The sequence below is a fragment of the Balaenoptera acutorostrata genome, chromosome 19, assembly GCF_949987535.1.
Source record: "Balaenoptera acutorostrata chromosome 19, mBalAcu1.1, whole genome shotgun sequence".
In the NCBI taxonomy this organism is placed as follows: Eukaryota; Metazoa; Chordata; class Mammalia; order Artiodactyla; family Balaenopteridae; genus Balaenoptera; species Balaenoptera acutorostrata.
In genome coordinates this window covers 16,195,688-16,221,593 of record NC_080082.1, presented here as the reverse complement: position 1 = coordinate 16,221,593, position 25,906 = coordinate 16,195,688, and the positions used below count along the sequence as shown (strand labels likewise).

Sequence of the window (25,906 nt, the reverse complement as noted above, 5' to 3'; positions counted from 1 at the left end):
GTGCGCGGGCTTCTCATCGCGGTGGCTTCTCTTGCTGTGGAGCACGGGCTCTAGGTGCGCGGGCTTCAGTAGTTGTGGCGCGTGGGCTCTAGAGCGCAGGCTCAGTAGTTGTGGCTCACGGGCTTAGTTGCTCCGCGGCATGTGGGATCTTCCCGGACCAGGGCTCGAACCTGTGTCCCCTGCATTGGCAGGCGGATTCTTAACCACTGCGCCACCAGGGAAGCCCTAAATTAATTTTTAAAGAGGCAGTACATGCTCATAATATTTTCAGAAGGTACAGAAGAGAGTTCCTTTTCCCTCTCTTCCCGTGCTGCCTGCCCCTCAGTCACTCAGTTCCCCAGAATCACCTGCTGTTATATCCCTTCTGTAACACATATACTTGGATACAGCCATCACAGCATTATATAAGTAGTTTTTTTTTTTTTAACTAAGCATTAAGTAGTGTTTTCTGCTTAAGAGTTTTTTTCTCCCTTGCCAGAGTTTCTTCATATTCTTTCAGAGATGTTTTTATCCTCTATAGAATACTTAATATTAAAAATATTAATGAAATCCAGTTACTTGAAAATTAAGAAATATTCTCCTGTATCACCTGAGTCAAAGAGGAAGTACTGTTACAGAATCATCAGGAAATACTGAGAACTCTGTGTGTCTAAATGTATGGGTTGTTACCAAAGTTTTATTCAGGGATGCATTCATAGCTTTAAATCCTTTCATTATTAAATAAGAGAAAATGAAAATAAATGAATTAAGTATTCAACTGAAAGTTGGAAAGAATAAAACGAGCCTAATAAGATGGAAGTGATGTCAGTGAGTTAGAAAACGAAGAAAACATTGAAGTGATCAATCTAAGAGCTATTTATTTGGGGAAAAGTCAAGGAAATAGACTAAACCACTATCATGTCTAAGACGAGAGAAAATAAACAAAATAAACAAAACTAAAAATGAGTTGACGCGATAGAAAAAAGTAACAAATTAAAAGTTACATTTGAAATAATTATTTTATAATATAAAAATAAAATATAGTAGCTTAAAATACAGCAACTTTGAAAATCTCAGTTGACATGTCTGTTCTAGATGAATCAGAAGTCTGAGTCTTTAAACTAGGAACTAGGGAAGAAACTAAGCATTAAAAAAAAAATGATACTTCCAAAGAGGGCTCTGGATGCATGCAGTTTAATGGATGAATTCTTTTAAACTTTGGGGGACAAAATAGTTAATTGCTCAATAAACTGTTTCAGACCATAGAAAAAGAAGTAAAGCATCCCAGTTGATTTTACAAAGCTAGCACAACTCCGGGAACCAATATCACTGCAAAGATTACACAAAAATAAGGCTGAAGATTGAGCTCAGGCACAAGTATAGATGCAAAAATGCCAACTAAAACAGTCACAGCTTGAATTCCACAGTATTTTAAAAGAATCATGACCACATAGGGTTTATCCCAGAAATGTAAGAGGGGCTTAAGATTAGGATGTCTATTCTCCAAATACATGGTGTAAGTAGAACAAAGAAGAAAAACATATATCCAAAAAGGCATTTGGTAGTTCTCTATTCTTACTTCTAGTTTGCTGAGAAATTTTTTAAAAAACTTCGCAACAAAGAGATTGCATTAATTCAATGAAGAAACCAGCAGCTCCAACAGTTGGAGACTTAATGGTGAACCAAAAGAGGCAGCATAATGAAATTGGGGATAAAACAAAGATTGCCCATTGTACTCATTTCTTTTTCTTGCCTTGTTGCATTGGCCAGGATATACAAACCAAAGTCAAATAATGTTTAAAAAGAAACAATGTAAATTATTTGCAGGTGTTACTGTCTTCCTAAAATAACCCAGGACACATTCACATGGAATTAAGTACAGAGTTCAGTTACAAAGTAAAATTTCAAAAATCATTAGCTTTCTCGTATACCAGGAAAACTCACTTGGAAAATATGAGACCATTCAGTGAAATGGAATCAAATAGAAATGTGTCTGGGAAAGGTAGCGTTTCAAATAAGTGAGAGGAATTAAAATAATAACAGCTCACATTTTCCAGTACTTCTAAGTGCCAGGTGTTATGTTAAACACTTTTACATGAACTCATCTCATTTAATCTTCACAAGAATAGTATGAGGTGGACACTACATATAGTTCCTTTTCATAGATGAGGAAGCTGAGGTTCAGAGAGTTGAAGTAGCTTACCCAGTCACGCAGACTTGAACACTGATCTGATTGGCAACAAAACCAGTGACCTTCATCACTGTGCTTTACTGTCTCTAGTATTATGCAATTATGCAGTAAATAATTATAGGACAGTTAGATAAACAAATAGGGAAAACTTAAGTTGGAGCCATTCTTCATAGTGTATGTTACCATACATTCTGCATGAATTAGAGAGGTATAAGTAAAACTAAAATCACAAAAGAGCTGGAAGAAAGTATAGGTGAATATTAATCTGAATGTGGGGCAGGGAGGGATATTAGGCCTGACTCTTCTGGTAAAGAAATCATAACGGAAAAAACTGATTTACTACATTAAAAAAATTCTTTATGCTGGTCACTAATAGTAATATTTAAAGGCATATGACAAACTGGGAAAAGATATTGATGACGTGTAATTGACAAAGTTTGTCCTAAATACCCTTAATATATGAAGAGCTCTTAAAATCAATGATAGAAAAAGATAAGAGAAAAATGAGCAAAGAATACAAAATGAGCAAAGAATACAAATGGACAACTTATATAAAGAATGTATTCAGATTGCCCATTTGAAGAACCAAATGATAGCTCATTGGTTTAACTTATTTGTTTACTAGCAAGATTGAGCTTTCTTGTTTTTTTCAACCAAGATTTTTTTATAGAGCAAATACCCCGTTATGGTGAGGGAGTGGAAAAATCGGTGCACCCTTTCTGGAGGGTAGCTTGGTAGTGTATGTCAAAAAGCTTTAAAATAAGATTTATTTAAATTTGTAGCTTGTCTCACCATGAATTACTGATTCTTCTTACTCTGTCCTATCTTTTCTACCATAGCCTATTTTGCCTAATAAGATACTAAATAGTACTGTTTAGTATTATTAAAATAATTTTCTAAATTAAGCTTAAATAATTTTTAAAACTTAAAATAATTTTTAAGTTTATTACCCTTGATTGTCTCCCCTGCTAGAATATAAGCTTCACAAGAAGCAGAGATCTTTGTTTTTTCACAGATTTATCCCTAATGTCTAGAATAGGACTGGTGATCCAGTACCTTCATGTGTAATAAAGAAATCACCAATTGTGCAAGAGGAATTTATAAATAAAGATTTTCATTACACACATTTATAATACTGAAAAATAGCAACCATCTATACCTCTCACAGGGGATTGATTTAAACTGTGGTGCATCCATATGGTAGATTCTTATGTGGTTTTTTAAAGCTCCTGTCTCATGGTTAGGAATGTGGGAAAACAGTGATGTTAAATTACATGAAAGGAGGCTGTGTGTACTATAGGACTTCAATTTAATTTAAAAAATACGCATAAGGGAGAGATTGAAAGATACCTATAACAGAATATTAACTTGAGTGGTTACAGCTAGGTGGTAGAAGTACAGGCTACTTTTAATACTTGGTTTTCTGAACCCTGAGTAGTGACTATCTGTTACTTTCATAATAAAAAATACATATGTCTAAAAGTTAGTGAGAATGTAGGATCACTTGAATTCTACTGGTCTATGGCTATGTCTAGAAATATTTTGGAGATTATTCAATCTTGCGAATTAGCAAAAGCCTAATTTTTAAAAAGTCAGCAATAATGCTTCACAAAATGTCCTTAGGCTACTTTGTCTTAATTATTTATGATCTTAACTGTAAGTGTCTAGAGTATGTGTTTGTAAAAGTAGTGGAAGTCTTAGTCAGTGATGTGCAAGCTTGTGGAGTCCTCCTGGAGATGCAAGAACACCTCTGCCTATTCAGCTTTCTTGACGGAAATGTTGCCTTGTCTTCCTGATGTGTCACAGAATTTCAAAGTACACTTAGATTGCACTTCAGCGTGAGCCGAGGATGAGGATTTTCAACTCCCACGTTAACCAAGGGGCAAACGGTCTACCTGTTGTGACCCATCACTGTGTGGAAGGACTTTGGGGGATATGCATAGGAGAAGCTGCCAGGTTAGAGGGGAAATGTCAAGTGGGGACCAGCTGCCACAGAATGTTAACAGTGGTGCCAAAAAGAGAAGACCAGGGCTCCTGATGACTCTTCCTAGCCAGCAAATCAGAAGTATGTTCAGTATGTTTGGGCTGAAGTTTCCCAGATCCCTAAGAGTCACATGCCATCTTGGCCAGCATTCGAGTTCCATCTCTGCTGCTTTATGACTGTGAGTCTCAGTTTCTTTATCTGTAAAAGGAGAAGGTTACATTAGCTCCTCTCTTCACTGTGCTTTCAGATCTGCATTCTGAAGGAATCCCGTGTCTTTTTATATTAAAGCATGTATTTTAGGTATGTATGTGTCATCTGTGGTGATGGAGAGGCCCAGTGAGTATTGTCATTTCCTAGCTCCGTGGGCCCAAAAATGAGCTTGATAGCTGAAGCTGCGTGGTGAGGGGAAAGTGCCTATAAAGGATCAGTCTAGCCTAAGTGAGAATCCCAGCTCTGCCACATACTGGCCAAAACTTTCTCCTTTTCATTTGTAGCATGGAGGATGTATTCGTCATCTACTGCTGCATAACAAATTACCCCTGAACTTAGTGGCTTAAAACAACAAACAGTTATTATCTCACAGTTTCTGTGGCTCAGAAATCTGGGTGTGGCTCAGCTGGACCCTGTGCCTCCAGATCTCTTGTGAGGCTGCCGTGAAAATGTCCACCAGGGCTACACTCTCATCTGAAGGCTCGGCTGGGGAAGGACCTGTGTCTGAGCTCATTCATGTGTTTGTTGACAGTGATTCAGTTTCTCGTGGGCTGTTGGATTGGGGGCCTCTATTCTTGTTGGCTAGGGGACGCCCTCAGTTTCTGGCCACATGGGCCTCTCCTTAGAGCAGCACACAACATGGCACTTGGCTTCTGTTAGGGAGAGCATGGAGTGTACGGAAGACAGAAGCTACAGTGTCTTCGTAACCTCATCCTGGAAGTGACCTCTTGGTAGCCTGTTGGTTAGAGGTGCGTCACTGTGCACAGCCCACACCGAAGGGGAGGGGGCTACACAAGGCTGTGAATACCAGGAGGTGAGATCAGAGGGGCCTGCGCACCAGGAGTTGTAAGGACTGAGAGTGGAGGTGGTCTTTTAAAGTGTCAGGACGTCTTAGGCGCTCAGAATTAGCTCCTACCCCCATCCCTAACCCTTGTTTACAAACTGCTTTTCTTAAGGATAGTCTGTGAGGTTGAGTGGAGTAGGTTAAAATGGGACGGGTAGTCTCATTACACGATCTAATGTCTGTTCACTGTCTTCTTACACTGAAGCCTTGAAGTGTCTGTTGGCCAGTCTGTTAGACCCATGACTCCTCATCCCACGTCTGCTGGTTGTGGCATGTCTAGCGTAATTTGAGAGGGAAATGAGTGTTTGGCCGATGAAAAGTCCAGTGTGTGTTTCCGTGGGTTAGGCAGCTATTTGGGGGAATGCCCGGGAGCTCTCTGGGAGCCCGTGGGTCAAAACAGAACAGCCCTCCGAGGCTGCCCCTTTTTGTGTCTGAATGCCACCACCTCTGGAGTCGAGGAGGTCTGCCTGGCACCCCCTCTGGGTAAGGGACACTCCAGTGGGTTGAGCTTGGGTGCCAGACATTGCCACAGCCCTAGGAAATGAGTAAGAAAAAAAAATCCAAAGCAGAGACCTCCCCCTAGAACAAGCTGAGCTTTGTGCAGAACAGGCTCCAAATATGAAAAGACCATTGTTCCCGGATGGCTTTTTAATTAATGCTCACCACTCACTCCCATCAGCTCGCCAAGAAGAGCCGCCTCCTTCCTTCCTCTCCCCGCGTGCTCGTCCCCTGCTCCTCTTCCCAGGGCCTTGGGGACAGGTTGAGAGACCCTCGGGGGTGGGAGGATGCCAAGAGCAGGGTTGACAGAGAGCCTTCCCCTCTTTCCTCCTGCCGGGCTTAGGGGGGGAGCCCTCCACCTGTTGGAGAGCAGCCCTCTGCGTTTCCAGGTTCAGGAGCCAGGCTCGTCCCCTGGGGGCTCCTGGAACAAGTCCCGGCCTCTGCCGTTCCAGTCCTTCCTCCCAAGCTTCACGTGCACCTTCTCTTGCCCGAAGCCAGAGCAGCGAGCCAGAAGTGAACAGTTTTCTGTACGTTTCAGTTTTCTTCTGGTGCTCCTGGTCTGGGAGCTGAATCTGGATGGATGAGCCTGCAGAACGTCTTTAGCTTTCTAGTAGTGCTTTCTAGATCAAACCCTCTCTACTCCTCTGGATAGGGCGGATGTAAGTGCAGGGAAGGGGGCTGATCTGGGAGACGAGAATTCTACCGTTGCACTGCCAGTGCCTTAAGGGGCTGATTTGGGAGTCGCTGCGGGGGCAGTGCGTCTGGTGGCTCAGTGGGACCCCCTCCCCACCCTCCGTTCCAGCCCTGGCACTGGGAGGTGTGCTGGCCCAGACCTGACTTGCATCGTGATGAGAATCCACGCAGACTGGGCGCCCTGTTGGGGCGCAGCGCTCAGGACAGACGCGTCACCTCTGAGCTATGGTACTTAAAGTAGCTCTGTGCCACTCCTGCACAGATCTGTTACCAAGTTTTCTGGTTAACAGTTGCTGAGAGCACGGCCTCAACATTTTTATCTTCTGTGGAAAATTTTCTGTTTACAGGCAATTCCCAAACCCGTGGATTTGTCCTGTGCCTATTTATGCCTTAGGATTCCACAGACGTTCCCTCAGTCGATTATTCTGCATAATTTTGTATCTATGGTGTATACCCATCTTGTGCAACCAGGGCAGAAATAATTCAGTGTGATCTTGAGTTAGAGGTGGGGTCCGTCCTAGCGGAGAACACATCAACAAGGAGCCATCGATGTGGGCACCAAAGAGTTAAATACACGTCACCGGGAAGATGGTGGATTTGCAAGTTACAGGGTTACAAGGATTTTAAATTAGGGAACCCCAGGGGGTTTACTTGAATGGTGGACAAGCCCTGGAGAGAAGATCTGATTGACCAGATAAGTAGTACACGATTCCTTGAAAATCAGTTCACTCCAGTCCCAGCCAGCTTCAACTTCTTGACATGTCACCCAAATGTAATTGTAAATGCCGTGGGAAAGAATCTTGAGTAGGGGTGAGTTCTGTGAAGTCTGTGACTGGGAAAAACAAGTATGAATTATTACAGTGAGGCCAGATTAGAGTTCTGTTTTAGGTTCTCATCAGCAGAGGATGGCGACGCTTTTGAGATTCCTGCAGTACGGTAGCCGCCAGCCACGTGTGACCACTGGGCACTTGAGATGTGGCTGGTCTGCGTTGAGCTGTGCTGTAAGTGAACACACATGGGTTCACAAGACTTAGTATGAGAACAAGGGGGGAGATAGCTTAGTAACATGTAGATGGATTGCATTGGAAATATTTTATTTTATTTGTTTATTTTTGGCTGCGCCACACGGCATGCGGGAGCTTAGTTCCCCAACCAGGGATTGAACCCGTGCCCCCTGCAGTGGAATCGCGGAGTCCTAACCACTAGACCTCCAGGAGGTCCCTGGAAATGATATTTTACACATACTGGTATTAAATAAGACATATTTCAATTAATTTTACTTGTTTGTTTTTTCCCCTTTTTTTAACATGGCTACTAGGAAATTTAAAATTACATATGCGGCTCCCATTTTAGATGAGGGATTTTTTTTAACATCTTTATCGGAGTATAATTGCTTTACAATGGTGTGTTAGTTTCTGCTTTATAACAAAGTGAATCAGTTATACATATGTTCCCATATCTCTTCCCTCTTGCATCTCCCTCCCACCCTCCCTATCCCACCCCTCTAGGTGGTCACAAAGCACCGAGCTGATCTCCCTGTGCTATGCGGTTGCTTCCCACTAGCTATCTATTTTACGTTTGGCAGTGTATATATGTCCATGCCACTCTCTCACTTTGTCCCAGCTTACCCTTCCCCCTCCCCATATCCTCAAGTCCATTCTCTAGTAGGTCTGTGTCTTTGTTCTAGATGAGGGATTTAGATGAAGGATGGCTAAACAAGGGAGACCCAGAGATATGCTGGTTTTGGTTCTCGGTCAGTGAACTTTGGGGAAAGTCAAGTCTGGCTTCAGTTGGGAGCACTGTGACTAACACCACAGGAGACGATCTGTGTTTGCTTTTGGGGTGAACCCATCCTAGTCAGAAATTGGTTTAGACTGTGTCCTCCTGGCTGTGGTCGGACTGTGAAGGGATGAGACAGATGCTGTGGCCGGGAGAACGAGTCGCCCCAAGTACCTGGGGAGGCCTGAGTGCCATGAGACGCGCAGAGGCTGTGGGCCTTAGCCATGGCAAGCCCTCGGGGAGGCGGGGGAGGGTGATCACTCAAGAGCTGGAGCAGCCCTCCAGGGTGCAGAGCTCTTGCTCAACGGTGAGACCTTTAAGGGAAGACACCATTGCTCAAACGAACCTCTGGACCCTCTGAATCCAATCGTTCCAGTTTACACAGGCCCACGGGCAAGACAGCACCGATTAATTCTTCGGTGGTATTAAGATCTTACCCCACAGTCATGGACGGGAGTCCCAGAGCAGTTCCACATACAGCCTGTTTGTGAAGTTGTGCCTTTATATAAAGCAAAGCTAGATTCCTGTTGGCGATTTCCTTTCTCAGCAGGGTTGGGGAGGGTCCCTTCTGGAGCAGGGCCCAACAGTTCTCTTTCTGGAGCACCAGGTCTTGACCTCCTGCGTGGAGGGAGCCCGGAAGGCTTTCTCGCTGACAAGGAATGTCCAGCCTCGCTATTGGCTTTTACCAGCTGAGGGGTCAAGGGTTCACCATCCCAGTTGTCAGTAGTAATATCTAGAGGGCTCGCAAAACGAGATTGACCTTAAGCTGCTTTTAAGTTTGTCTTTCTTGTGATCCTGCATCCAGAGTACTGGTCAAACCAGTCTGTATCTGGCTGATTATTATCAATAAAGTAAACTTAACTCTGTGGCCAGAAACAGTTTCTAGCATCCGGCAGCTTAGATTTACCCGGTGAAGCTGCCATAGTGACTGAGGTTTGCATTTCACGGAGGGCAGTGCCTGTAAAAGTGAGAAGTCGGGGCCATTTCTGCTCAGAGAGTGGGGACCAAAACCCGCACCCCTCTTGTAGACGCACAGCCGGTTCCGAGTCTTTCACTGGGTTGGTCTCTTTTCATAGAGAGTCTACGGATAGTTGTGAGCATATTGGTGCTTGAGAATGAATGGGTAACCGTGTGGGCTGTCGATTCCTACCCTTTATTGAGAACCTGTGTGGTGCTGGCTGGTGGTCTGCACACACTGTTTGCAGAAGGTAAAAAGCCACAGTCCCTGCCTGCCAGGAAACCATGTCTAGTTGGACTAATAATTATCCACACAAAGTATTACGTACAGTTAAGGGCACAGGAGAAGCAGAAGAACCTGTGAATAAATATGCATAGTGAAGAGGAAGGCAAGGATAGCACAGTGCCTCTTGAACAGAAAATTGAGAAATTCCGGAGCCTAGGGCTCTGGTGGCCGGAATAATATCAGTGTTTATTTGCGTTTTCAGTTTGCACTGTTCTCAGATGAGCCCATTGACCCTCTTAACAATCTCGGAGGTCGCTTACTCTGACCAAGACATTCCTGGTATTTGCTGGTGAGCTGCCGAGGCCCCTGTGAAGTTATGTGATTCACCCAAGGTCATGCAGCTCGGGATCATCAGGACTCCACGTGGGGCTGGGGCTGATTCTTGGGTTTTTGCTGCACACCACGCCACATCCCTCGCCTACAGTTTCCGCAGAATTTTGGAGAGCTCTGAAGGCTGACTGGTCGCCTCTGTGTGTTTCACATGAGAGGAATATGGGGGCTGGCCTTGGGGAGAAGAATATGACAGCTGTATTTGTGAGTGCGATCGGAGGGTCAGAAAAGGTGTCCATCAGAGAGGTTTGTGCCAGTGGTTTAATTTCCTTTATTTCAGGACTGGAAGTTATTTAAATTACTTTATAGACTTCCTGTTTCCTTGCAAGAGCTCATTAAGTCCAGGCTGAACTGCGCCTTGCTGTAATGGAGTGCCTGGACCCGCAGTTCCCATTCCGTCCTCTGGGGGCCCCACGTTGGCGAGGATGGGCTGAGGTTGGAGGAGAGTCGGGGCAGCCCAACCCTTTCACTAGACATCCAGTTATGACTTGACTGACATTGGTGGTCTTCCTCAAGGATAAAGAATTACCCGGCACTCTGGACTCTATAGGCTACTTTCTGGACTTGTCCATTTCACCATTATGTTATGGAGAAGAGGGAGGCCTGTCTCATCTGGCCACAGGACCTTGCCTACATTTTTGGTGATTAGATGTGATGTTAGAAGCTGATGTGTGTGCAGTAAGGCTGAGGATTTCCCTGGTGATCAGGAACACGAGGCGGCATAAGTGTGGATTACCTTAGCGCTCTCTCTGTTACTCGACGGAAAAGGGTTTCCGACAGGGATTCCAGAATCGCACTACAGCTTTTGAACCCTGCTCAAAGGCAACTCTTGAAGAGATGTGTATTTGACTAGATGATTTACCTTTAAACTTGCCAAGAAAATAATTTGTGGTGACCAGGAAACACCCGTCGGCCCTTGTGCATCTATAACTGCTCCATCATGGGGAAAGCCGCCCCTACATTCAGGGCTGAGTTTGTGGGCAGAGTGCTAATCAGGAATAATGGCAACAACAAACAGGTGTCAGGAGGGAGCATAAATGGTGTCAACATCTAGAAGCTGCCGCAGGCTCCCTTTGTGGACCGGCTGTGATGCAGAGAATCGTGCTGCTTGCCTCCGTGCACCTGGGGAAAGGTGGGGAGAGGTGGGGAAAGGTGGGGAGAGGTGGGGAAAGGTGGAGACGGTGGAGGTGGATGGGCTGCCACATCCAGGCCTTCCTCCACTCAGTGCATTTTATTTCTTGGTTTGAAGTTGTGTTCTGCGCTATATATCCTTTTGGTACTCAGTATATACTCCGTTTCAGCAGGTCCAGAAGGTCTATGGGGGAATCCCACACCTGGCAGTTGGGGAGGGGCATCTTTTCCTTACTAACAGCCAGACAAGAATCTTTCTAAAAAGGGAGGTAATACAGCGCCTTAAATGTAACCTGAGTCCGACTTGCGTGCCTAAGTGCATGCTGTCTTAAATATTCATTTACGACGTTAAGGTTTGTAATTTCTTCATAAGGAATTTTAAAATAATAAAGATGACCTGGTAGGCAAAATTCACTGGTATTTTCTAAAAGCTTTTGATAAGGTTCCTCATAAAAGATGAAGAGAACAAAACCACAGTGTGGCGAGAAGTCCTTGTTGTGGATTGAAGAATGGTTAAGTCATAGGGAACAGCAGAATTGTGGTGGAGACCCACTCCTTGGCGCGGGGAGGGGTTAATAGAGGGGTGTCTGAGTCTGTCGCTGGGGTCGGAGTTATTAAGCGTATTAATTGTTTGGAGAAGGAAATGGAGGGTGAATTGGTGCAGTCGGCTGCTGCTACCTTGGTTTTTGTCACTGGTTTCAACTCGGAGAGTCTATACCGCCTTGAATCTACTGGGGGGTGAGGCGGTGCAGGGTCAGAGGAAATGACGTTTGCGGAAGCCTGTGACGTAACTCAGATCCGGCAGAAAGTCTGGTCCACACGGAAGAGCTGCGGTGCCCCGTGAAGTCTCTGCCTCTGCTGAGGAAAGAGGTCCAGGAGTTATCACGGGCAACAGCAGTTCAGTGATGTGGCTTTTTTGGTACAGAGCAGATAGAGGAAATGGGGATGGGGTGGAGTTGGAAAATAGAGGGTTTCCTTTATTTTTGTGCTGTCGGGTGTCTTACTGTCCTGCTGTATAGGAAGGAGGGACACTTTTTCAGTCTTTCTGACCATGGTATCTTTTGTGCAGTTAGGTTTATTTTTAGAGTCACAGGAAGGGCCGTCCGCTGTCCGTGGACATGCTGCCTCTTGAGTTCTCGGTGGGGACTCTGCACGCTACTGTGAAACACGTTACATACACTTGCAGGCTGCTAGTGGGGTCGGCCCGTTGGACAGGTCTGGTTGAATTACCACATCTGAGCACATGATCATGCAGAACCCTTAGGGCAGGCTACTAGCCTGGCACCTTGAATATTCTTAAGTTTGAGGGGGGCACCTAAAGATTCTAAGTTTGAGGGGTGCGCTTGTGGGAGTGAGTGCGTGCAAGCCAGCTGTGGAGCTGCCCTTGTGCATCCTGCCTTTTTGCATTTCTTTTTGCTACCTCGTTAAGGCTACTTGCTGTGATCCTTGTGTGGCCGAAATGAAAGTTTCTTGTGCAGGGCCATCTGCCTCCAGAGCCGGTGCTTTCCTGAGTGGGCTCTTCCAGGCGGCCATGGATTTCTTTCTTCACCCCTCTTCTTTATTTACTGATTTCCTTTTGTAGCTGTCTCTTTCCCCGGGCCCCCCCTTTTTTTTTAAATGAGTGCACCATGAGGTTTTTCTTTACTTTTTTTTTTTTTTTTAATAATTCTTTATTTTATTTATTTATTTTTGGCTGTGTTGGGTCTTCGTCTCTGTGCGAGGGCTTTCTCCAGTTGCAGCAAGCGGGGGCCACTCTTCATCGCGGTGCGCAGGCCTCTCACTATCGCAGCCTCTCCCGCCGCGGAGCACAGACTCCAGACGCGCAGGCTCAGCAGTTGTGGCTCACGGGCCCAGTTGCTCCGCGGCATGTGGGATCTTCCCAGACCAGGGCTCGAACCCGTGTCCCCTGCATTGGCAGGCAGATTCTCAACCACTGCGCCACCAGGGAAGCCCCCCGGGCCCCCCTTTTAATTAAAACCTGGAAAAGTGCTGGCCTCCCTCAGAAATGTTGCTGAGTCCCTCCTTTTGGCTGTGAGCAGATGCCTCTGTGTGGATTGGGGTCCCCAGCAGCCCCCCACCCCATCGCCCTGGGGGAATTTTTGCAGTCTTGGTCCAGCATAGTTAGAAGCTGCAATTACTACTTGGTAGCTAATTACCCGGCCTCACATTAGATCAGTTTACAGAGGGAGCTTGGAGCCTGTCAGCAAAGGTCAGCCTGAGGTCCTCTCACTAAACAGCCCTCTTGTGATAGCTGTACAAGGAAGAAGGCATTAAGGGGGAAGACTGGGGACCAGCTCCAGGCTGCAGGGTCCTTGCTGGGGTGGGGGGGAGGGGAATGGGAGAGGGAGAAGAGCCATGGCTGACTAAAGGGGTCACGGAGGCTGGTAACCCTTCTCACAGCCTTCCTCAGAGAGCCTGGAGGAAGGTGCGGCCCTTTCATTGAGAGGCTGTGCTTTAGAGAGGGCAAGGTAGATACACAGGGGAAACCAGGATGTGCCCGCCGCTGACTTTCAATGCTTGACTCTGTTAGAGAGACTGGTTCAGCCACACACAGCCTCTAAGAGGGGAAGTAGGGCCTAAGAGAGAGCTCCCCAAATGTGGAGTGTCCTTTTTGTTATGTCTTTTTACTACCTGTAGTACATTATTTGCTTAGAAATTTTTCTTCTCGTGGATTCCCCTATTAAAACCATAAATACCTGCTCTAGCATCATCCCAAGCAGTGATATCAGAAGAATCACAAGTTTGGGCTAGTTGTATTGGCTCAAATAAACATTAAATAGGTGACGATTCAAATTTAAAATGTTCACTCACGCATCACCTAGCCTATGGCCAGTGGTGCTTGTAGGACATGCTGGAAAATAATGGTGTGAAAGACGCCAGTCCAGAAGTGTGAGTGAGTGTTTTCCAGGCCAGCATTGCTTTCTCATGAGATGTGAAACTATGGGTGAGTCTCCCTGCTTTTCTGAACCTTAAAAATGAGGATGCAGTCTCTCTTAGATTTTATGCGAATGAAACAATTTTATGCACACTGTGTGTGTGTGTGTGTGTGTGTGTGTATAAAGGTTAATAACTAAAACATATTAAGCATTTACTGTGCTAAATACTTAAGTGTCTTATTAATCCTTACAACCATATGGGGCAAATATGATCTCTACACCCATTATAGGTATGATGAACCCAAAGTAGGTTAAGAATTTGCAGCTTCTCAATGGCCTCTGTGCTGGAATGCCAGCTCAGGGCATATGCTTGTAGCCTGTTGTATACTATACTGTACTGTACTATACTTTGTATAGGGATTTTTATTTATTTATTTTTTTGTCATTGACCCACTTCAAGGTGTTAGTTTAGAGCCCCTCTGATAGCTGCTTGTGGGGTGTAGCATTAGATAAAAATCATTTGACGTGAGAAGTGGAAAGATTAGAGTGTTCAGCTCCTCATGGGTGGATCTCTAAATTTCCTCAGCAGCTGTGGCACGGTCCTTAGTGCTCCATTCCGGTCGTCTGTTCAGCCCTTCACTGGTTGGGACAGGCCTGGACTTCACCGTAGCTCCCCCGCTTCACATCAGGGCCAGATCAGTACGCAGTTGGTGGGCACCCGGCAGGCAGGGGTACGATGCGTTACGTTGATAAAGGGCTTGCAGCCCGAGCCCTGGGCTTCGGAGCAGTTTCAGAACTCTGTGTTCAGTCTCACTGCAGGTACGCGGTGTCTCCCCAGCACCAGAGGCTGTGGCACTGCCAGGACCCTGGAGGACACTGTGCCATGCTGACCCTCCGAAGCAGTCGAAGGACGGTGGGTGCTGGGAGGTGTCACGTGGGCCCTTCCGTCACCTTGAGTGGCACTGCTGCCCCCTACACTATTGTGGTCAGGGCTGTGTGCCCCTCTTTGGATTGGCTGAGTGTGAAATGAGCCCTAGCATGTTTTGCTTTGTTTTTTAAAATAATTTTATTATTCCTTCTTTTATTTCCAAAGTCTTTTTTTTAAAAAAATAATTAATTAATTTATTTATTTTTGGCTGCGTTGGGTCTTCGTTGCTGCACGCGGACTACTCTTTGTTGCGGTGTGCAGGCTTCTCTTGTTGTGGAGCACGGGCTCTAGGCACACGGGCTTCAGTAGTTGTGGCACGTGGGCTCAGTAGTTGTGGCTCGCGGGCTCTAGAGCTCAGGCTCAGTAGTTGTGGCGCACGGGCCTAGTTGCTCTGCGGCACGTGGGATCTTCCCGGAGCAGGAGCCCCAGCATGTTTTGATTTGTATAACAAATGTGCAGAGAGGAAAAGAACCCCGGGTATTTTGTAAGTTAGGAAAGTTCTCCTGTCGGGGGTATTGAATGGGCTCTGGAAGCTCTGTCAGCTGAAGGTTTGGAGGTGGAACCTAGGCCTCTGCCACGTGATTCCTCTTCTCTTCCTGGGCCCGGGGAGCCCCCGGCCTGCGTGTGAAACATGCCTTACAAAACTATTTTACTGAACTTCCACCCGCTGGGTGCTGACTAACACCACTTCCCCTCATATAACTTCACATTTGTGTAATTAACATATAATTTGATACCTGGAAACTCATGCTGGGTGGAGCTGGAAAGGATTACTCAGCTTTTAGCAATCCAGACTCTTGGTTTATACAGCGCATGTGCTGCGTCCTGGTTCTGCTGTTACTGCTGACTTGTTTTGCCAATATCCTTGCTATTAATCCTTCCTTCTGTCCTGTGAAGATGAGTGGAAATGATGATACAGTGTGTGTTTTTTTTTTAATCTTTTTTTTTTTTTTTTGAAAGGAAGACTAGTGACTTTCATTTGCATCTGAGACACGGTCAGAACAAGAAAGTGTCACTGTTGCCTAAGACATGTTGGGGGCAGGTAGAAAAGGATTTTCTGGGCTGCAAGCTTCCATGAGGATCTTAATTATGTCTTCTCTCAGGCCTGTCTACAGCAGCCCCAATTATTCCATGAAGGCCCCACTGAGATCAGAGCAATAGAAACCAACATTCTGGAGATCTCGCTTAACAATTTTTCGTCATTGCTTTTTCTTACAATACTACAATGAACTACTGATAAAACACTGGTAGCATGAAGAATTGGCCCCAAAGTGCCGCCAACAGACCTTTGGCAGTGGGGAGCCGTGGTCAGCGAGCCAGACCCATGTGGGTGACGCTTCATTCCCTCCGGCCGGGGTCAGGGGGCCTTTCCCCCTTCGCTTGCGGTGCGAGCGAGGGGATCGGGGCCGGGAGCGCAGGCCTGGCCTAGGGCAGCACCTGAGCCACAGGGCAGGGGGCCGGCAGCCGCTCCCTGAGTGCGCTCCTCGCTGAGGCCTGACTACCAGCGGTGCCAAAAGTGTGCGCCTTGTTCGGAGGGCGGAGGTCAGGGGCCCTGCGCCGCCTCCCGCCTCCCGGCGCGCGCGTCGCAACCCTTATCAGGCCCTCCGGGACCCGGGACCCGGGACCCCCGGAGCGCAGGATGCCGGAGCCGCCGAGCTCCCGGGCAGGCAAAGGCCGTCCGTGGCGTCCTCGCTCACTCTTAATATTTTAACAACTGAAGGGTTGTGGACTGCCTGCCTCTCGAGCAAACATGTTCTTAACTTTCTTCTCCCATCGGCTAGTGGAGTTCAGTGGTACCATAGTTTTACTTCCCGTTTCTTCGTGAAGGCAGTGCCATCAGTATTAAAAAAAAAAATGCAGTAAGTAATTATCAGGGAAGAATAAAGATGAAAAATTAGGACGATTTTGCAATTTAAATTTAGAGTGTATGCTGATGGTTATAAGTTTTTTTTGAGAAATTACTTATTGTGTTGACACATATTAATGTGGGGGGGGGGAATCACAGTTCTTAATATACGTGATACCTGCCTACTGAAAGATAAAAAGGCTGGGTGAACTCTGACCCAGAGCTGAGAATCAGCATAGTTGAAAGCCAATCAGGATATCTTGAAAATAAATCTGAATGTTCACATGCCTTGAAAGAGGACATTTAGTGCAGCACAGATGGGAAATCGTATCTGATGTGAACTCAAAGGAAGGAAAAGAGTGAATCCCTTAAACATCAGTAGTCACAGCTTTCTGATCCAGCGGGTTGAGGAGGGTCCAGAGTCCCGGTCCCAGGTGAGCGTGCTACAGGGGAGGTGGGAGTGGGGAGAGTAGCCCGGAGGCTAGCCATTTGTTCCCTTCCGTGGATGGTGCTTGTGAGCCTTTCAGGGTTTGAGAACTTGACTCTGGAAAGCTTCTAAATTTGTTCCTAGTGGGTTGATTTATTTTGTTGAGGTCAAATTAGAACTAATGGCCCTGATGGTTTACAATGCTCCTAAATGGTTCTTAGCACTTAGGAGGGCTTGGCTGGCCGTCGTGGGCGGGTTTCCAAGTGTGGACCGTATCGTTCCGAGGGTGTATTTTTTGTTGAAGTTTTTGTTCAGAGTACAACTTATGTGTGTGAGTGAGGTTAAAAGGTAACAGCAGAATTAGTCACACTTAATATTCAACTTTCTCTTGGTATCAGATCCAGGGATGTGTTTGTGAACACGGGCCCCGTGGGCATTTGGTGCGTGAGCAGGGCATCTAGCTGGGAGTTAGTAGTTGATGACCGTTTGTCCTCTGCCACTTTGCCTGGGAGTGTATCATTCATGAAACTCAGTAGGAGGGAAGCCTCAGATTTCCTCCTGCCATTTCTGGTTGCCAAGCAGTTCCTGTAAGAGCGGGTAACCAGGTTAAACGAATCTCGGTGCATCCCTTCCAGCCATACTGTGGTATCTGTGAGTTCATGGCAAGGTCTTTGGCAAGGGGATTATACTCTACATAAAATTGGCTCCAGTCTCCTGATTTCTGTGTGATTGTGAGTAGGCGGAGCAGACAGGTGTCTACAAAGGAGCTGCATGTCTCTACTGGTCCACAGAATTAAACTGTGCATGTGTGCGCACACAGGCAGGCTCCGTGGGCAGTGATCTCCCAGAGCTGCTGGGGGCAGCTGACTCGGGAGAGAATCAGGAGGGTCAGGGCTTCAGTGCCTAAGCTGAGGTCGTGGTGCAAGGTCAAGACAGGAGCATTGGTTAACGATTTCTCCATGCTTTGACTGAAAAGAAAGAAGCTGCCTCCAATTCATCTTTCTTTGGCTCATCAACTCTCAGAGCAGTGCCCCTAAGTTGCAAATGTGGTTTTGAAGGCCAAGTCCAGTCAAATTCTGTTAAGGGTAAAATCCTGATGGTCACTATGGCCTGAGCCAGCGTTATTCAGGGCTGAGTGAGAAACGGGGGCTTCCATTGCTAATGGCATAACTACTGGCTTCTTCTCAAAACTTGGGTTCCTTTTTTTCTTCTTGCACACTCTGAAAACACACTTTTAGTATATTTGCAAGCTTTGCATCCTGAAGCTGCCATACTTACTCTCAGGACCCAGTGAGTTTTCCCTAGAACAGTTTGAAGAGCATTAATGCTGTCTGTGAGATGCTTACTTCTGTTGAGAAACATTTCCACATTCATCTAGTTCATCTTGAAAATAATATCACAGCATGTGAAAATACTATCACAGTCATCATCAACAGTGCTATTAATCCAAAGACTTGGGTCTCAAGGCAGATAGCTGTGTTTATAACCAAGGTGTTAATTCCACTGTTAATAAAACGAAGCTGTTGCACTGGGCATGATAGAACTCGAGACATGAGCCCAGTGTAGTAGCCAAAGTCACCCCTGAGTTGTGTTGGCAGAAGGGCATTCTAGAATCAGCATTTGATTGTGTTCAGTTGGTTCCGTGGCCACCAGGTTCTCCAGAGAAGTTTTAATTACAAACCAAGGTGATGTGGTTTCTTAAACGTGCTGTAACAAATGGATGTTAGCTCAAGAAGCCCTGAGCAGCCCCCTCCATCAATGAAACCCCATAATTATCGCATGGCGGGCTTTGAGGAGGAAATCTTAACGCCCTGAGTGTCTAGTCGGCTGTGCTTCCGGCCTCCCTTTCCTGAAGTTGGGGGCAGGGTGAGGGTGTGGAAGGTGAGCCCTTTCCTCAGAGGCCCCTGAGAGTCATGACACACCCAGGACAGGCTCTGGTGCTGTCCCAGGGAGGAACATATTCATAGCCTGGGGGTGAGGTCTGCTTTTTGGTGATGGGCCAGGGGTGGAAATTTGGGGGAGGAGGGGTGCTTAAAATGGAAGATCTTGAAACGGCAAATCTTTATTAGTTTTGTAAACAGCTTTAGGAAGCACTGGGAGCATCTTGCAGGGACCCTGCAATTATCATAATAAACAGTTTTATCATCTGCTTGGCAATCAATACTGTGGCTTATGCTGCTTTAGTATCTCAGTGGTATTGATTACCTTAACAACTGTGCTACGGTCAGCTTCCATTAACCCCTGCTCTGCCGGCAGGGCCTGTGCCTTCCCTGGTTGGATGGAAGACTGTTCTGGTTCCAGCCCAAGCAAGTGCCAGAATTTGAAGGCCTGCCAGGGAGTCATACACAGCTTTTATCTCAAGGTGCCCAACAGAAGGAAGGGTTTTAAACAGGGAAGCTAATGCAACTTTTAAAAGGCATTTTGTGTGTGTGTGTGTGTGTGTAGACAGTGTATAAAACAATTATAGCAGTGGGGTTTCAACTGTGACTCGGGACTTTTTGAGTGTTAAGAGCTAAAATCCTGATTCTTCCGTGCCTTGGCTATGTCTAGTGGTCCTCTCTACTCCACCCTACCATTCCCACGATGGAACTGAGGACTGCAGTGCTGACGCCCTTATGTAACAGGCATTCCTGGGACGCTTCGAGCACTTCGCTTTGTGTACCACATTTTAGTTTTAGAGAGAAACCGCTTACTTGGGGACATCTAGTTCTAGGATTCAGGTTCCTCCGGACCAATGAGTGTCTGAAGTGAAATGGTTGATCATAAGATGACAGAATGCTGGAGATGGATTTTGGTGCCACTTTAGATTATGTCACTCTCACTGGCTATCTCCTGTCTCTGGTCTGGTTCATGTTTACATCTCCCTTTTCTCCTGACGAAACAAACGCAACAAGGATACTTAGCTCTGGGGAGCAACTGGGATGGAGTCCCCAGACGCAGCCTGTAGTTAAGAGTTAGGTAGTGGTAAGTGACAGTCATCCAGACACTTTCAGGACAAGATCTTGGTAGCAGCAGTGGGGGGTGATGGTGGTTTGTGTGTGTGTTGACTTTCTATGTCGTTTTTGTCTTGTAACTGCTATATTTTGTTTTGCTTTAAATGAGAAATACGTATATATGTGTATGCATATGTATGTGTCTGTATATATGATATATATGCATGTATGTATATATGTATTCATATATAAAATGAGTATAAATGAAGCTGGGAGGGAGGTGAGCTTGCACACCATATCCAGCAACTTAACCCCTTTGGCCCAATTTTAGTGCAAGCTGTCATGAGGGTCTTTATAGACCAAACAACACAGGTGCTGTTCAACCTGAGTGACATTGACCTCTAGTGAGAAGCCAGCTACTACACCTAGGAGTCAGTTTTAAAAGTTGGTGAGTTTCATGGAGTCTCTGGGGAGTGGAGGAGGATGAGGTGGTAATAGTTGGACCAGGGGGAGGGCGAATTGCTTTGGCAGCTGTCACCTTCCTGCCCTTCTCGCCAGGCTTCAGCCTCTGGCTTCCTTATCCCTCATGGTTACCCAAGAGGATCCAGGAATGGAAGTTTATCAGATGGGGAGGAGGCCAGTAGGTATGTGATGAAGGCAAGGGCTGCGGACTGAGCTTGGAGAAGTGTAGGTAGGTATAGACAAGAGGGTTGCAGGTGTATGGGATTCCAGGTCATGAGATTCAAGTCCCAAGCAGAAAAGAGTCCACATAAGAGAGGGTCAGGAAGCCAGACTATAGAGTCTGGGCAGCAAGATGTAAGGCTGTAGACTCTGTCTGGTGAGGCCCAGGGTAGTAACAGCAAGACATGACTGTGGTATCCAGCCACAGGCTTGATGAGTAGGGCTGAGCCCACAGATGGCAGTGAGTAGATAGGCCTGTGCAGGTGTGAGAATGGCCCCAGAGAGTAATGGTGGGAAGTTGGTGGGAGTAGTCCTCCTGACAAAGTTGAAGAGTCTACCCAGGGCCATAGCTTAAGCAAGCTTTCCCTCCTGACCCCACCCTACCAGGTCACCCTCTCTCCAACTGGGATGTCAAGGGATCCCCATCACTGTCTTGTATTCTGGACCCACCCACTTCTGTCCTCAATCTCTCTTTGCCCAGACTACCTTGGTTGCACAAGTTGGAAAGTTTTATTTTAAGCATAATGTTCTTCCTAAAATGTCAGATCAGTTAGGCTTAGAGGGTGGGCAGTGGTTAAGTTGACCAAAGTTCCACTACTTTTCATTATGATAGGGACTGTAGCTCAAAGGGCTCCACTGTGACAGAGGCAGAGGGTAGACCAGATGGCCCTTACCTATAGCGTGAGCAACATTCATGATGGGGATGAAACCCCCATTTTTAGTTTTATGTAGATTTGTGCACTTTGATCGGGTTATAATGCAGTAATACTGTGGCCCAAACCACCCTTTGCATTACCCCACTGGTCTTAACTCGAACTCTGCATTGATACTAGCTCTTCTAAGTTTGACTTCATTCATGAGGAGCTCCTAGATGTTGACAGCTTTTTACTTTGCTCTTTTCACAAATAGCTCTTTGAGCCATGTGGTCAGACTTTACGGCAGTAATATCGTCTATGTGGTAGAGAATGTTTTAGAGGGAGTCACATTCTGTGTAAAATTTTAAGACTTAATGTCTTGCATCAAGGTTCTTGGCTGTGTGGAGCAACCCAGTATTTGGTGTTATTTATAACTCTGCTTTTTAGGTGTGAGCAGAGCAGTGACATATCTTTTTTTGGGTCTTTGGTGTACTCAGATTTTTTTTCTCATTTAGAAGATGAAATGTGATCTTTGAAGGGTTTGGAAAGACGATTCTTTTTCAAGAAGTGATGTCTTCATAGAGAAAACACTGGAGTAGAAACTGGAGAATGGATCCTGGTTCCTGATTTGCTACTAACCAGCTGGTGACCTTGGGAAAGAATGACTCATAGTAGTTGCTCTAATGTTTTAGAATCTTTTTAAGCCTGTAAAATCTGAATTATGGTTCCTAGTCTGTCTACTTAACAAGACAAGATTGTTGGTGGTCAAATGAGAAATGAATATAAGAGTGTTTGAAAATGTATAAACCACCATATAAATCAAAGAAGCATTGTTATTTGTTCCTGGGGAAGTTGGTGCTGGGTGTGACTATTTTCTTGGTCAAATGCTAATGCTACTGTGAAAAAGTTTTTTGCAAAGAGTTATTTCCCAGGAAGCTGTAGCATGGTGATAGATGTGTGTGGGCCCACATATGGCAAGAAGCCCACTTATCATTGGGTCATCCTACTTGAAGATGAGCACAAGAGAACCAGCCCAGTGGGAACCAGCTCAGTTCAGACTTTACAAAGCAATTAAGGTGACTTATATAAAACATTCATACTGAGATGAAAGACAGTGAGCTCAAAAACTATGGTTGGTAAACATCGCATCATTTTGTAAATTCACTGGAAGTGTTTAAAATTACTTTTTAACCCACTAAATCAACCAGTGGAGGCTTTTAACTTATCAGTGGATGTGTTTTTCTTAATCAGAGTTTGACTCCATGCTCTAAATCAAGCTCTTATGTAATCTTAGGCTGTTACATTGGGCTCATTTTTGCCCAGTAATGATAGTGATAGTTGCCATGTATAAAGTGTCAGGGACTGTGCCCAGAGCATGATGCATATCATCTCTTCGTGTATTAGTGGCAGGGTGGTGCCTCGTACCTTCTAAGGGTAGGAGTAAGGGTGGGGTCAGCAAATGGTGAGTTTGGAACAAGATTTAGAGGAAGCTGGGGCCTAAAGTACTTCTTTGGAAGTCCTCTAGCTCTTCTAAAGAAAGAAGAATTCCTATTTCCTTGAAAAAAGGCTTAGCTTGCCATGAATATGTCAACTCAAGGCTGAGACGCTTGGCTCTGGCCAGTGCAGTTCTTTTTTCAGAAGGTGCTCCTGAACTGAGTAAAGACAGAACTTTCCTTTTTAAAAGAAAAAAAAAAAGTGTATTGTATAAACAAGAAAATAATATGATGAACCCCATCACTTAGACTTGACAACAATTCACTTTTTGTTGGATTTGTTTAACCTTTTTGTTCATTGGCTTTGATTTTAGAGCTAATGAAAGATATCATGATGCTTCATTATTTTCTTAGGTGATAATAATATTATGTCAACATAACAAAATTAACACATTCTTAACATCATCAAATCCCAAATTGTTGTTCAGACTTACCTGATTGTCCCCAGAATGGCTTTTTACAGTTGGTTGGTTAGAATGGGTATCCAAATGAGGTCTACCTAGTACATTTAGGTGTTTGGTTCTTAGGTCTCTTAATCTAATTCAGCCCCCTCGCCCCGAACTGTAGCCTCCATATGTGCCCCCAAAACCAGCCCATGGATTTTGAAGTATGATGGGGAGTAGCTACGTGTGGTAGCAAGGGCACTGTCAGTGTGGTGTGAAGAAACCCAGGTCCTATTTCTAGCTCTGCCACTGACCAGCTGTCTGACCTTGGATAAACCACCAGCACTCTCTGGGGTCATTATTCTCGTCCATCAAAGGAGGCAGTGAGACTGAATGGCCTCAAACCGAAGCCTTCTTATTATGACCTCCTCGAAGGTACTGCATGCTACCTAGTCCTTATCCCAATTTTTGTAATTGAGAAATTGTTGGTGCTAAATAATCCTGAGTGATGGGCATGTTCTTTTTCTCTTGGACGTTGTGAATAGTGTACCTTAAACAAGGCTATTATGTTTTCCTTCTGGACTTTAAGAAAGCTTAGAGCCACATTTATGGCTCAATGTGTTGGTTATTATTGTATGCATTTTAAGCTTCATTTTTGGCTCAAGTTTCCTCCACTGTTGTTTTTTGTTTCTTCTCTTGCCCTGGCCTCAATTTATGCTATCATGTTGTATTGTGTTTTCTTGTAAGCAGTGTGAATAAATGACTGTGTGCTGGGTATTCCCACGTGACTCTGACCTCTCTGCAAGCTCATTCACCCAGGGTCCCTGTCTTATGTAGTCTCTGCTTTGTAGAGCCACAGCTTAGGTGCTCAGTAAAAACTTACTGATAGATTTTGATTTGACATATTGTCCTCACTTACGCATTTCCATTTTTTTTTCCATTTTAGTGGTGAACAGTTGTTTGGAACAGTATTAATTTTGTGAGTGTGGTCTGGTCCTTCTCTGATTCACATTTTATGTGGCAGAATGGCCAAAGGAGGAGGTGTGGTGAGCCACCTGGCTGATGATTGTTCTGTTTTTTTGGTAGAACTTGTCTTTTTGAGTAGCCCGTGAGTGAAGCAGTATTTGCCGGGCAAACAGTTGGGGGAGGGGGTGTTAACTGCTAAAACAGTAGCCATTCTACGCATTCTGAAGAGTTCACCTCTGGTTTCAGCCTTGGACGCAAGGATCGCTGTTGTTGAGATGTGTAGGGTGACAGAGGTGGGTGTATCAGTCAGTCGTCTGCTCTACCTGGCAAAAAGCAGACCAGGCAATCAGATGTGCTTCATCCTAAGACTCACGCGTGAGTGGGCAAGTTCTCTAGTGGGCGAGTTCTCTCATTGGCTCTCACGCAGCCTGCCTTTGCTGTCAGGGAGGCTGTGCTAACCCTCAGTAAGTCATTGGTCCCAACTGGCTCTCTCCCTTACCTCCCAGGACCTCTGCTTCCGTGACTGTCCAGGAGAGAGAAGGATGTTCCTCCAGCAGCATTAGGGGAGGATCTGTGTCCCCCCTAATCTGTGCTTGTTGAGCCCCTGGCACACAGTAGGCGCTCAATAAATACATGGTCGGTGCCTTCAGGAGCATCTCTACGAGTGGTTGGGAGACATATTTACAACCATTGCTAGTGGCCTCCTCTTTTCTTGTTTGTGACACTTGGAAAGGGAGCCGTTAAGCATTGGTTTTGAGGGGCTGTGGGGCGTGGTTTTGAGGGCTCCTCTTCTGGGTCCCTGGATGACTTCTCTCTCATCCGCAGAGAACTGCGGTGCCCTTGTTGGTGGAAGGAGTCCTGCCAATGTTCCTCTCCCAGCTAGACACCCTCTCAGGCCGGTAGCGCGGCCCTGATGCTTTCATTCCCACGTGGAGGAGGGCGCTTCCGAGCCTCTGCTCTGTGCAGACCTAGTCCAGAGGAAGGCAGGACCCCTGGGGGGTCCTGGGTGTGGCGAGGAAGTTGAGGCTCATGGCTTGCAAGTTTTCTTCTAATGGAATTTCCCATCACTTACTGCCCTGCTGATTTCTGATCAATGAAAATGAAATTGCATCACCTCCTCAGAGGCTCCATGTATGCCTGCTGCTTCCAGCTGTGTCAGTTCCGGTAAAATAATCTCATCAGGCGTGCGAGAGGGTAATAGGAAATAAAAATAAAAACCCGCAATTAGCAAGAGGCCTTGCAGCTGAGTAACACTTTCCATCCCAGAGGCAGAAGGGCTGGGGAGTGAATGCTTAGGAAAGATTCCCTTTAAAAAAAAAAGAGAAGAAAAATTCCCGGTCTTTTTCTTCTCCCTTCTTTTTCCCTCCTTGCCCTGAACTCTCTCCCGACCCTTTGGGTGGGGATGGTTTAAAACTGCGCAGGTTTCCCCTGCCCTTTGTGTGAGGTCAGTAGAATTGCTCCGTGATGGGCACACATGAGGGTGGCTTTTGCTTTTCTCTCTCCCCACCCGCCCCACCACAGACAGGCACCAAAGGAAATACAGAAATTTCAGCTTCTTCCACTGACCTGTGATAGGAAACCACACGGTTGTGGCGGGGTGGGGGGGGGAACAACTCGAATCCGAGTTGAAGTTGGTAAACAGGCTTCTCAGAGCTGGTTCATTTTAGTTCGTAGACTTTAGGCTTCAATTATCAGCCCACTAAGAACCAGACCTCCCCCGCCCCTGCGTTATTCCCTGGAACTTTGAGGACCATGTCGTGAACACGGGGAGGCTCTGTCGGAGGGCGATGTTTGGTTGTGTGGAAGCTGGAGCGTGGGGACAGGCCCGCTCCAGCACCTCCGGAAAGGGCTGGGGA

At 45.9% G+C, this 25,906-nt stretch overlaps 1 protein-coding gene across 8 annotated transcripts in view; it reads left to right on the top strand.

Annotated features, from left to right (window-relative positions):
- Positions 1-25,906, top strand: part of ZFHX3 (zinc finger homeobox 3) — a 314,781-nt gene that overhangs the window by 107,842 nt on the left and 181,033 nt on the right. The gene's annotated exons all lie outside the window — the stretch shown is intronic.